Source organism: Jaculus jaculus, chromosome 12 (genome assembly GCF_020740685.1).
Source record: "Jaculus jaculus isolate mJacJac1 chromosome 12, mJacJac1.mat.Y.cur, whole genome shotgun sequence".
Taxonomy (NCBI): domain Eukaryota; kingdom Metazoa; phylum Chordata; class Mammalia; order Rodentia; family Dipodidae; genus Jaculus; species Jaculus jaculus.
The window spans coordinates 92,191,148-92,204,316 of NC_059113.1; positions in this window are offsets into that span (position 1 = coordinate 92,191,148).

The following is a 13,169-nucleotide window of genomic DNA, read 5'->3' on the forward strand; positions in this document are numbered from 1 at the left end:
CAGTGGCTGGAAGCCCTGGCGTGCCTATTCTCATTCTCTCTCTCTCTCCCCTCCTCTGTCTGTCACTCTCAAATAAATAAATAAAAATAAACAAAAAATTTAAAAAAATGAAATCTGGAGGGCTAGAGAGATGGCTTAATGGTTAAAGTGCTAACCTGTGATGCCTAAGTACCCAGGTTTGATTCCCCAGTACCCATGTAAGCCAGATGCACAAGGTGGTACATGTGTCTGAGTTTGTTTGTAGTGGCTGGAGGTCCTGGCATGCCCATTCTCTCTCATGCTCTCTCTGTCTGCCTCTTCTTCTTCTCTCTTTGGAATTTGGAGCTGGGCATGGCACATGCCTTTAATCCCAGCACTTGGCAAGGTGAGGGGGCTGAAGCAGGAGGATCAACATGAGTTTGAAACCACCCTGAGACTACATAATGAATTCCAGGTCAGCCTAGGCTAGAACGAGACCCTACCTGGAAAAACCAATAAAAATAAAAACAAATGAATTTGGACATTAGGAAGGTTTTGCATAAAAGTTCCTTGATTTTCATTTCTCTTGAAAAACTTAGAAATGGAGGCCGAGGAGATGGCTCACTGCCCAAGCAGGAGTACTGGAGTTCTGTCCACAGATACGATGCCATGCTACGACAGACGTCTGTAATGCCAGCATGTGCCCTAATGTGGTGATAAGGTGTGAGGTGGAGACAAGAGGATTTCCCGCCAGCGAGTGAAAGCACAGAAAAGAACAGCGGAGCAAACTGCGGAAAGAAAATCCATAGTGAGAAACCCTGCCTCGTACGATACGGACAGGTGAGATGTCCCCTGGCCTCCACAGGTGTGGCACACATGCACCTGCACTTATATATGCACACTTTAATGATCTGGAGTCACATGACACCTACCTCTCTTTAAAAATATTTATTTATTTATTTATTTGCATGCACAGAGAAGTGAGAGAGACAGAAAGAGAAAATGAGAATGGTTGTATCAATGCCTCTAGCTACTGAAAATGAATTGCAAATGTGTGCACCACTTTGTGTATGTGATTTTACTTGGGTACTGGGGATTCAAACCAGGGTCATTAGGCTTTGCAGGCAAGTACCTTAACCACTGAGCTATCTCTGCAGTCCACTACCTACCTCTTTAGAAAGGCATACATTCTTCTCGCCATGGTCCTTTGTCTGGGTCTCTCCATTGACTACCTGCCAGAACCTTGTAAGTATTAATTCAATTTGCAGTCACTAATTAACCCACCCCCCCTCACTTTGTCTAAAAAAAAAATGAATGCCAAAGTGACAAGAATGACCTAACCCAAGTTACTTAGTTATTGGAGGAATCCACTCCTGACTCATTTCATTAGATCTTCTACCCTGTTATATCACTAAATTTGTGCATGACTTGATCATCCCTTCAGGTCTGGCCCATAGTAATTTCTACCCTTTTTCTATATTCTAGTGCTTCCAAATGTCAGCTACATGATTAGTTTGGCATGGACTTTGACCAGGTCCGAGTTGTCAATGTTTTCATGTAGTCCAGATGGCCACCAAGACGATGGCTTAGACAAGCAACCCCTCTGGTCATCAAGTCCAAGATCACTTTTTTGAGAACTTTGGCATAACGTGAAGCACATAAATTCCCCATAAGGTTTCTTTTATGGAGATTTTTGAGGTGTAAGTGGAATGATGTTGGACAATGCCTACCAGGCGTTGCCTCCCAAAGTAGAAAATTAAGTTCAGCTTGCTGAAATTAGTACCAGATCATACTCTCTTAAGTCCCCCCATCCAAGATCTATAGTTGGTCTGTCAAAGGAATTTGAATATTTTGTTGATTATTCTCTGTCTTGAGAAGGAAGTTGTAATAAGATAATGGTCTTTCTTATCTTTCTTTTAACATGAAAATTCAATAACTTCTCAAAAGTATTCTTTTGTAACTTTAGAGAGGCCATATTGCAATTTCACTGCTAGCTGGGGCATAAATTGGCCCTAACCCACTCCTTCAGACATGATCTTCTGAAACCCTCAGTATAGTCTGCATTAATGCCTTTCTCACCTCCCATTCCTCGGCCTTGCCCCTCTAACACCTTATGTAAATAATTCTGCTTTCAAAATGGAAGAGTGGTTTACATTTCATGACTGGATTTAAGGTAGACAGTGTCATTCTGCTTCCTGTTAGAGATAAAATGGCCTGTGGAAGTCTAGAAATACTGCTTGCTTTCCATGAAGCCTGACTCCTAAGATCAATTTTATTTTAGCATCCCAAACCAGCCAAATGTTTTCTGAGCTTACCTCTTCCAAGTAATGCCTACTAAATGCAGCCTATATTAGCCAGTATTCACTAATGGCACCATGTTTTCCCATGCCTTCTTTTTGAGTTTCTTTTCTTTTTTGAGGCAAGCATAATAGATTTTCCCCCTTTTTAGGAAAGAGGGAGGGAGGGAGAGAGAAGGAGAGAACTGGCATGCCAGGACCCCCAGTCACTGTCATCATACTCCAGATGTATGCACCACCTGGCGCACATGTGCAACCTTGCATGCTTGCATCATTTGTGAATCTGGCTTACATGGGATCTGGAGAGTCAAACATGGGTCCTTAGCCTTCTCAGGCAGGTGTCTTAACTGCCAAGCCATCTCTCCAACTCTCTTTTTGAGCTTCTGACTTTGTAGATTATGTTCTTTCTATCAAATAACCATTGAAAATACTACTACAACCTTTTTTTCTTACTGATGTATAGAATTCCATTGGATACATATACCACATCTTAGTTACCCATTCTTCTAGTGATGGACATCTGGGTTGATTCCAGCTCTTAGCTATTACAAATTGAGCTGTTACAAACATGGTTGAGCAAATTTCTCTGGCCTGTGGTTTGAAGGTTTTAGGGTAGATGCCCAGTAAGGGAATAACTGGGTCTGTTGGTATCTCTATAGTCAGCTTTTTCAGGAGTCTCCACATTGCTTTCTAAAGTGGTTGTACCATTTTACATTCCCACCAACAGTGGATGAGTGTTCCTACTTCTCCACATCCTTGCCCAGCATTTATTTTCATTTGATTTTTTGATGTTTGCTATCCTTATTGGGGTAAGGTGGAATCTAATAGTTGTTTTAATTTGCATTTCTCTGATGATTAGGGATGATGAACATTTTCTTATGTGTGTGTTAGCCATTTGTATTTCTTCCTCTGTGAACTGCCTGTTCAGCACTTTGCCCCATTTTGTGTTTTCCCATAGTTACAGAGACCATAACTCTTGGCTGAGATGTCAATTTCAAAACAACACTCTACAGAGTTATGTGAAATCTTATCATGAGAAACTGTAAATAATTCAGAAATTAATCCTAGAGAGATATGAGGGAAAGATTACTGTAAAGATATTAATATAGCAGTATTAACATTATTTTGTGATATTGTTATTTCTGCTTCTAAGATGATGCAGTTTCATAGGATCCCATTTCTCTCAGCAAGAAAGTGTAAGGTGGGGCTGGAGAGATGGATCAGTGGTTAAGACGCTTGCCTACAGAACCTAACACCCCGAGTTTCATTCCCCAGTACCCACATAAAGCCAGATGCACAAAGTGGCATGTGCATTTAGAGACTATTTGCACCCATTCTCTCTGTCTGTCTCTCTTCTATCACTCTCTGCCAATAAAAAGAAAAAAAGAAAGTGTAGAGTGGAGGCTGTAATAGCATTATGCTCCTTTGCTTACAGGATTTGTTCACCACTAACTATATTCTTACAGACATATCATAGGGCAAATTTATTGAAAGTTCATTGGTATAACTGGGAACTCCTCTCAGAAATCACTGAGGTCCCCAAATGGCTCTCACCATGTCCATAATCTTGTAGCTGACTGTGTCACAGAGAGCAACAGCATTTATTAAGTATTCTAGGAGCTACAAGCAGTGCCTTTGGACGAAGCTGTTCTTGAGAAATGACTAAAACAGCTCACCCAGTCATCTCCTTCTGCACTTGCTCTATATCAGCAGCAGTTTCAGAAGGTTAGCATGACTTCCTTTCCAAACCATTTCGATATTTTTGTTTATAAGCTTGTTAAGATGGTATGTAGTCTGCTCCTTACAACTAAGGTCATGGTATTTGGACTACTAGAGTAAGCATTTCAGAATGTGGTCATGGACATATCCCAGCCTGTAAGTACTTTGAAGAAATCATCCAATCTTGAGCAAATCTGGCTTTCTCCACCTAACTGTCATAACCAACTTCTGTTTTTTTTTTAATTTAATTTAATTTATTTATTTGAGAGAAGGAGAGGGGGAGAGAGAGAGAGAGAGAGAGGGAGAGAACTGATGCATCAGGACCTCCATCCACTGATAATGAACTCCAGATGCACGTGCTACTTTATGCATCTGGGTTATGTGGGTACTAGGGAATTAAGCCTTGGTTCTTAAGCTTCACAGGTAAGTGACTTAACCACTAAGCCATCTCTCCAGCCCTCTTTTATTTTCTTTGTTAGTTGATAAGGGCTAAAAACAACATTTTTTTTTTCCTTTTTAAAAAAGATTTATTCTAGCCAGGTGTGGTGGCACACGCCTTTAATTCCAGCACTTGGGAGGCAGAGGTAGGAGGATTGCCATAAATTCGAGAGCAGCCTGAGATTACATAGTGAAATCCAGCTCAGCCCTGGCTAGAGTGAAACCCTACCACAAAAAAACAAAAGTAAAAAAAATAAAAATGAAAAAGATTTATACTTTTTTTTTGAGAAAGAGAGAGAGAGAGAGAGAGGGAGAGAATAAGAATTGGTTCACCAGAGCCTCAGCCACTGCAATAGAACTCACTCCAGACGCTTGCGCAACCTAGTAGGGGCATGTGCAACCTTAACCACTAACCCATCTCTCCAGCCCTAAAAATGACAATTTAAAAAATGTTCTGCATTTTCCTCTGTATTACAGGTGGCAATGAGATAGGAAAAAATAAAGGAGCTGTGAAAATCTACTGTTTCCTTCAAGTTTTAGGTTCATGCTCAGTTTTTGAAGATCTGGGGCACGTTAGTTTATACCTGATTTGTAAGTTCATAGCATAGCTCAATTTTCCATTCTTGCATTCACATATTGATTAGTATGTAAAACATTAATGTAATAGAAAGTATTTCAGGCTTTGCATGTACACGTGAGTATGGTGTGCCCACATGTTGTGTAAGTGTGGGTGCGTGTGTTTGCACGTACAATGAGCATGCATGTGTGGAGGTTAGAGGTTGATGTTAGATATCTTCCTCAGGTGTTCGGCACCTTACTCTCTGAGACGGGGTCTCTCACTGCACCTAGAGCTCACCGAATTGGCTAGACTAGATAGTCAATGAGCCCCAAAGATCACCTATCTCCTCCTCCCCAACTCTGTGGTTACAAGTGTGCACCACCATTCCCTCTATTTTTATACGGGTGCTGGGATTCCAACTCAAGTCCTCATATTTGCATGACAAACATTTCACTGACTGTGCCTTCTTCCCAACCCCACAAATATTTTTTAAATATTTTACTTATTTATTTACTTCAGAGAAGAAAGGTGTGGGGGGGGGAGAGAATGGGTGTGACAGAGCCCCCAGCCATGGCAAATGAACTGGAGATGCATGCACCACCTTGTGCATCTGGCTTTACATGGGTACTGGGGAGTTGAACCTGGGTCCTTTGGCTTTGCAGGAAAGCCCCCTACAAATATTTCTTAAACACTTACTAGGTACATGTTTTTACTTCAGGATCCTAGATAATAATGCCTCTTAATCCCCTGTTCCATCACATAAAGGCTAATGATATCACAAGAACCTGTGAATCTTATATTGCCAAAGAAATGCTCAAAACTCCCCTATTCTTTAAGGGAAGTATTTCCCTAGCCCGAGATATGGGGTCTTGATTCTTCAAGTCCAGGCTGACCCGCCATGGCCCAGAATGCTCGAACTTCCCACATCTTGTTTTCGTCTCTGTGGAGATCAAGTTAACTGGCAAAAGGCTAATCTTCACACAGGCTAAGCTTGGGGACATGGAATGCTATGTGCCTTGGGTGAGGCTTCGGGTAGACAGGAAACTCACAGCTTCTCGGAACCATCATTAACAAACAACTCATTGTCCGATTTGATGCAAACTCATGATCTGTCTTATGCTCTGACTCCCCAAAGCTTTGACTCTTTGAATCTAAATTAAAGCTGTGAGAACAATCAGTGGGGAAGCACTCAGACACTTTTCACTGGCTCCATTAAATGATATGTTGTCTGATGTGTGTTCATTTTGTGTCAAACACCACTGGGAAGTGTGTATGCTTCTCTTGTTACTCTGCAGAGACCCATTCTTTCTTGCCTGTTGACCACTGGATATAAATTCTATCCGTTGTTCTAAGCACTCTGACCTGGGAAACCTTGCTGTGAGCACCAGTATTACTGGAGCTAGCTTTCTCCAGGATGTCCCGTGGGCTGCTATGTCCTCCAAATCTCACAGGACCAACTAACATAAAGGTAGGCTCCAAGGCGCCCTAGTCATTGGCACATGAATACAAACCCGGTACAAACATTCATTCAAGTATGAATGCAGCAGAGCTCTAAGCAAGGGAACTACAAGATAATAATTCTAATGATGACGATAATAATCATATTCACAGTAAAACCTGCTTTGGGGACTTCTTTTTTTTAAAAAATCTTTTGTTCACTTACTTATTTTCAAGCAGAGAGATACAGAGAGAAGTGAGACAGAGAGAAGGACCTCTATTCACTGTGAAATGAACTCCAGACGCATGCGCCACTTTGCGCATCTGTCTTTATGTGGGTTCTGGGGAATCAAACCTGGTCATTGGGCTTTGCAGGCAAGCTTCTTAAGTGCTGAGCCATCTTTCCAGCCCTGAGAACTTCTTCTTCTTCTTTTTTTTTTTTTTTTTTTTGCTTTTAAAAGGTAGGGTCTCACTCTGGTCCAGGCTGACCTGGAATTAACTCTGTAGTCTCAGGGTGGCCTTGAACTCATGGCGATCCTCCTACTCTGCCTCCCAAGTGCTGGGATTAAAGGTGTGTGCCACCACGCCCGGCACCTGGGAACTTCTTTATTTGCATTGAGAATGTGAAGGGATCATAAGGATAAAGATGTGTAATTAAAAGAAAGGTAACGACACTTATTGCTTGCTACGTTTCCTGAAAGGCTAAGACTCTGAAATGTAATTTTTATCTCAACATCATGCCACCCTCAATAGCAGTATAGTCCAAAGCCACCACCGTATAATGACCCTTTGAGGCCCACTTGTTTTTCTAAAGTTGTCCTATGGTCATGGGCTTGCAGATGGTCAGTTCTAGTCACTCAGCTTGACACTAAGAAGCCATCAAGTTCATCAGGGCTTTCTGCTCTCAGAAGATGGAAATAAAGATGCAAAAAGGATGGTGGCACTGCATACTGTCCCCTCATATCTGCCAGGCTTTGTTACAGTTTCCTGTAAGGAGATGGGTGTTGGTGACTCCTTTAAGATGACCAATGCACCTCTCATACATCTCATTTTCATGTAAATCCCCCTTCAAGCACTTTTGGTCCCTTTTCCTTCCCTGGCCCAACATTGGTCTGGGATTTTACTGATCAGGGTTGCTAGATTCTTCTGGTACAGTCTATGAATGAGTTCAGAGGTTTCTCATATTTCTGTAGTCTCATGTGATGATGCTCAGCAGTGAGCTATGTCTCATGATAACACTTTTGATAGCTCACCTTCTTTTGTGCTCCGGGGAAATCGTTACCTGCTGAAGAAATTGTCATGTATTTCAGGTTCTAGGCCATGAACTGACTCTAGTCCTGTATTGCCACATGACTACATTATCACAACCACAGCAGAACCATGTGTTGTTTCCAGATCGTTCCAACCATGGCTACACTTGTTAGGAGGTTAATCAACTTGTAAGTATTAAGTCCCAGAATTGCTAGTCACAAAAAACAAAAATTTGGACTATTAGGGAGATTTACTTTATTAAAAAATGTTTTCATTTATTTATTTGCAAGGAAAGAGAAAGAGATAAAGAGAGAGAGAGAGAAAGAATGGGCACACCAGAGCCTCTTGCTGTTGCAACCAAACTGCAGATGCATGTGCCACTTTGTGCATCTGGCTTTATGTGGGTACTGGGGAATGGGACTCAAGTCATCAGGGTTCACAAGCAAGAGCCTTTTATTGATGAGCCATCTTTCCAGCCCTCAAACATTTTATTTATTATTTATTTGCAAGCAGAGTGAGGAGGGAGGGAGGGAGAGAGAGAGACAGAGAAACTGGGCATGTCAGGTCTCTTGCCACTCTATTTATTTCTAAGAAAAGAAAGAGAGAGACACAGACACACACACACACACACACACACACACATACACAGAGAGAGAGAGAGTGAGAGAGAGAGAGAGAGAGAGAGAGAGAGAGAGAGCCATTGCAAACAAACTCCAGATGCATGTGCCACTTTGTGCATCTGGCTTTACACGGGTACTGGGGAATTGAACTTGGGCCATCAGACTTTCCTAAGCAAGTTCCTTTAACCATTGAGCCATTGTTCCAGCCCACTCCTGTATCTTTTGGATGGATATCTGCCTATTAATTAAAAGGAACATATTTAGTGGACTACTGAAATGAAATAACATCACAGTTTGCCTTTTACAATTATTTTGGTATGTCCAGGATCTTGATGTCTTTCTTTCTTTTTAATTTATTTTTTTCGAAATAGGGTCTCACTCTAGCCCAGGCTGACCTGAAATTTGCTATGTAGTCTCAAGCTGGTCTTGAATTCATGGTGATCCTTCTACCTCCCAAGTGTTGGGATTAAAGGTGTGCGCCACCACGCCTGGCTCACTTTTTAAACTTTGTTTATCTATTTATTTGAAAGTACAGACAGATAGGAGAAAGAAACACAGAAAGACTGGGCACACCAGGGCTTCCAGCCACTGCAAATAAACTCCAGATGCACATGCCACTGCATCTGGCTTTACATGGGTACTGGGGAGTCAACCCTGGCTCATTAAGCTTTGCAGGCAAATACCTTAACCACTAAGCCATCTCTCCTGCCCCTGATGTCTTTCTTATAAATATAACCATTAAATAAGAAATCTGTGAATGCTTGACCGACATGCCCTTTTTCATGCATAGATGTCTAAGAAATGGTTTGGTCTAGCTGGAAAAAGGCTAATGGAGCCAAAAAGAATATGTTTGGAGTCATATCTTCTACCCCACACATGAAAGTCCATAATGCCTCATAAAACAGGTACTTTTCATTGGGACTTGGCTTTTGGTCATTGTAGCCTGCATGCACATTTCTAATAGGGAGTTTCTCCAGTGTTTTTTGTTAGTCTGTGCTTGAAAGAATGTGATGGAGCATGTGAGAGCATTTCTGGAATTCGTTGAAATTCTCTGGCTATTTGCAAGCGCGTTCCAGCTTCCAATTTGTTTGGGCTGACGGATAGTGATGTGCAATTCACACTCTCTTCAGTGAGAGAAAAACCTGGGTATGTTAGCCCGCTTAATGGTAACAGATGAGCTTTGCTTGAGCAAAATAATAATAATAATGATAGTAATAATAATTGAATTACTTATGCCACAAAACTGTTCTAATAATGATGAACTTTTGGCAGAGTCACTAATAACAGATGAGGAAGCTGAGGTTTTTTGTTTTTTTTTTTTTTTTCAATTGTGCAATTGTCCCAGGTGACTGTCTCAGGTGTTGAAGGGACTCAGTGTCTGGGTATCCTTAGCACCAAAGCACAAGCTTGCAATGATCAAGGCTGATAAATGGTACAGCAGAGCAAGCAACATGTAGACTCCTTGTGTGCTCATTCTGAGGAGGGGGCGGGTCCCTCTGGGGTAGTAGGCTGTTTCTCCTTTGTCTTCCAGCACCAGATTTCATAAAGAATGTTTTTTACAATGACTTTGATGCTCAGCTCAAAAATTTAATTCAGCAATATTCCTGCTGAGAATGGATATAGTCTCCCTTTTACAGTCGTGTGTGTGTATGTGTGTGTGTGTGTGTGTGTGTGTGTGTGTGTGTGTGTGTTTGACACAAGGTTTCATTATGTAGCCCAGGCTCGCTTGGAGCTTGGGTTCTTTCTGCCTCAGCCTCCCGAGCATCGTTAGTATTACATGATGTGTATGCGTCGCCACTCCCTGCTTCAGCTCAGACCTGAACGATAACACTTTTTTTTTTCCTAATTATCAATTTTCAATCTGTTTCTTACCTTCCTGTGCTCTAATCAAGTTATTGCATAATTACTGACTTCATATCTTCTACTCCTCCCTGGGCTGTACTTGAGATAGAGATAATAACGATGTGTCTTATACTCCTGGCAGGTTGCACTGTTGTGGACGTTCTTATTGATGGAGAAGTGATTGAGAACCCAGGAGGATGGGAAAAAAATGAGAGGACCCTTGTCATTTCTGTTACTTCACAAGATATTATTGACAACACTTCTGTTCTACTATTCAGAAAGACATTTGATTTGGCAGTCTAAGCCTCCATGACAGGGGACTACATGTATAATTGATAGGATGAAGATTTGGGTGTCCCCCTCAAAAGGAATGCAAAAATATAAACATAAAGTCATATAAAAAGTAAACACTTGTTACAAAGAAGAAATCCTGAAAACTTACAAATCAATAGATGTGAGAAATAGTTTACATGTTTTAAAGCCCAGAAAAGTGGCACCAGCTTTTCAATTTATTTGTCATCTCATACTGCCCCATGTGACTTTTTCCCCCTCACCTCTTTTTTGGATAGTCTGTTTGCACACATAATGATTTTGTGGTATTTTCCATAGAGAAAAATGAAAGTCATTCCAGTCTTTTCTTTGGCATAATTGATTAAAATTTATTGTTACTAATTAGAAAAGCTTGTTATCACTTTATAATCTATTTCTGATAAAACCATTGAAATGCTAAAAGGTGGCTGTCAAATTTTGGATGATTTCTATCAAATTTCCTTCACATATGAGTAGAATGGTTCAGAAGAATTTTCCACTGTCCCAATGCAGCATAAGTTCACAAAATAGGCAGTTAAAGAATTTCTTTTGGGGCTGGAGGGATGGCTTAATGGTTAAGGCATTTACCTGCAAAGCCAGAGGATCCAGGTTAGATTCCCCTGGACCCACATTAGCCAGGTGCACAAGGGGGCACATGTGTCTGGAGTTCATTTGCAATGGCTGGAGGCCTTGGTGCACCCATTCATTCTCTCTCTCTCTCCCTCTTTCTCTGTCAAATAAATAAAAAGAAAATATTTTTTAAAAAGACAAAAACAAAAATAAAATCACTTCTTTAAAAAAATTTCTTTTGTTGGGCTGGAGAGATGGCTTAGCAGTTAAGCACTTGCCTGTGAAGCTTAAGGACCCCGGTTCGAGGCTCGATTCCCCAGGACCCATGTTAGCCAGATGTACAAGAGGGCACATGCATCTGGAGTTTGTTTGCAGTGGCTGGAGGCCCTGGCGTGCCCATTCTCTCTTTCTCTCTCTATCTGCCTGTTTCTCTGTCTGTCACTCTCAAATAAATAAATAAGAAGTAACAAAAAAAAAATTAAAAAATTTCTTTTGTAATTTTTTCAGCTTTTTATTTTTCTAGGGATCAAACCCAAGTCTTTATATATGCTAGGCAAGCAATCTACCACTGAGCTATATCCCTATAACTTAAAAAAAGGACTTTTGAACATTGACTTCATTCTCCTTGATAACAAATCCACAATTGCCACAACCCATTACTCTGAATGCTGGATTATTCTAGCCACGAGTCCACAGAACTAGTAACTGGTTAATACATGGTTTCTAGAATTCGTTTTCCAATACATCAAATGTTGGGGATACAAGTCACAATCTATGGATTCTGCCTATTTCACCAAGAAGTAATTGGAGAAAGAAATATTGACTCTTGTCAGATAGAGCTGCTGATCCAGGCTGACTCCTGGATTTGAACCTGAGTCATTTTAGACTTCAATCCCGTGGTGTCTTCGTACCTGTGTTTCAGAGTCCGACTTCTTGGATTTATTGCCTGTATTTAGTCTGAACATGCCTCGTTTCCCCATTATAATCTGATACAGGATTAAGCAGTTTATCACTGGGAAAGTCTATATTTAAGACCCACAAACCTATTTATCAAGTAATGTGAAAGCCTTCTTTGGTGGCCCAAGGTCAAAGGTAGGACTTGATTTACCTAAGTGCTTTTCCGACATGTGCTTCTGCACTCCACTGCCCTCTTCCCACCTCTACCCTTACCCACCTTCAGTAATTCCAGCTCTGCTGTCTCCCTGCATCTCTGACTACTGATTTGTGGGCTCAGCCCAGGAAGGTGTAGACACAAGCTGCCTTCAGTGCCACGCTAACATCGTCAACGAATGTGTGTTCTCACTCATCCTGTAACTTCACAGTGGTTCACATCCACTGTTACACTCGGGACTTATTCAGTTTAACTCAAGATATAAAATTCTCTTACACACTCCCCAGGCACAAGAGAACACTGGTGTTTTGTTTTATTTTACCTTTGGCCACACTACTATTTTACTTGAACTGACCACACAATTTGGAACAAAAGTTGATTCAAATCCCTTTCTTGCTCCTTTTGTACAATTCTTATCAGAGGGAAATATATATATATATATATATATATAAATGGGGCAGGGTCTTATTTGCTACATGGGACCACCTCACCTTTTGGTATTTTAAAAGGCAAAACATATACATATTTAAGTATTTAAAAAGATAATGTTGGGGTTTGAATGTGAAATACCCTCCATAGGCTCATGCCTTTAAATATTTAAATATTTGGTCACCAGCTCATGCCATCTTTTGGAGGCTGTGGAATCTTTAAGAGGTGGAGCCTACCTGGTTAAACCAGGTTGCTCAGGAGAACTCCCTGCAGGTGATACGGCTTGCCTCGCAGCCTGGTCTAGCTTCCTCTGTCCCCTGATCTAGCATCATGTGAGCAGGCTATGGACAGGGCTGTACTAGAGCCATACAATTCTTTGATCATGAATGTCACCATGCCTTTCCCACCACGATGGACTGTATCCTTTGAACCATGAGCCCAAATAAATCTTTCCTCCCAGCAGGTTCCTAGTCCAGTATTTTGTCACAGTAACAAGAAGAGCTAACTAGTCTTAAGAGTGTCAGAAAATCCAGTTGCCTTATTATTTCTTTATGGTGGTTTCCTTTGCTGCACTATGACATCACAATACTCAAGGGCAGTGTCAGTTACTCTTAGCCCACCTATGCGAC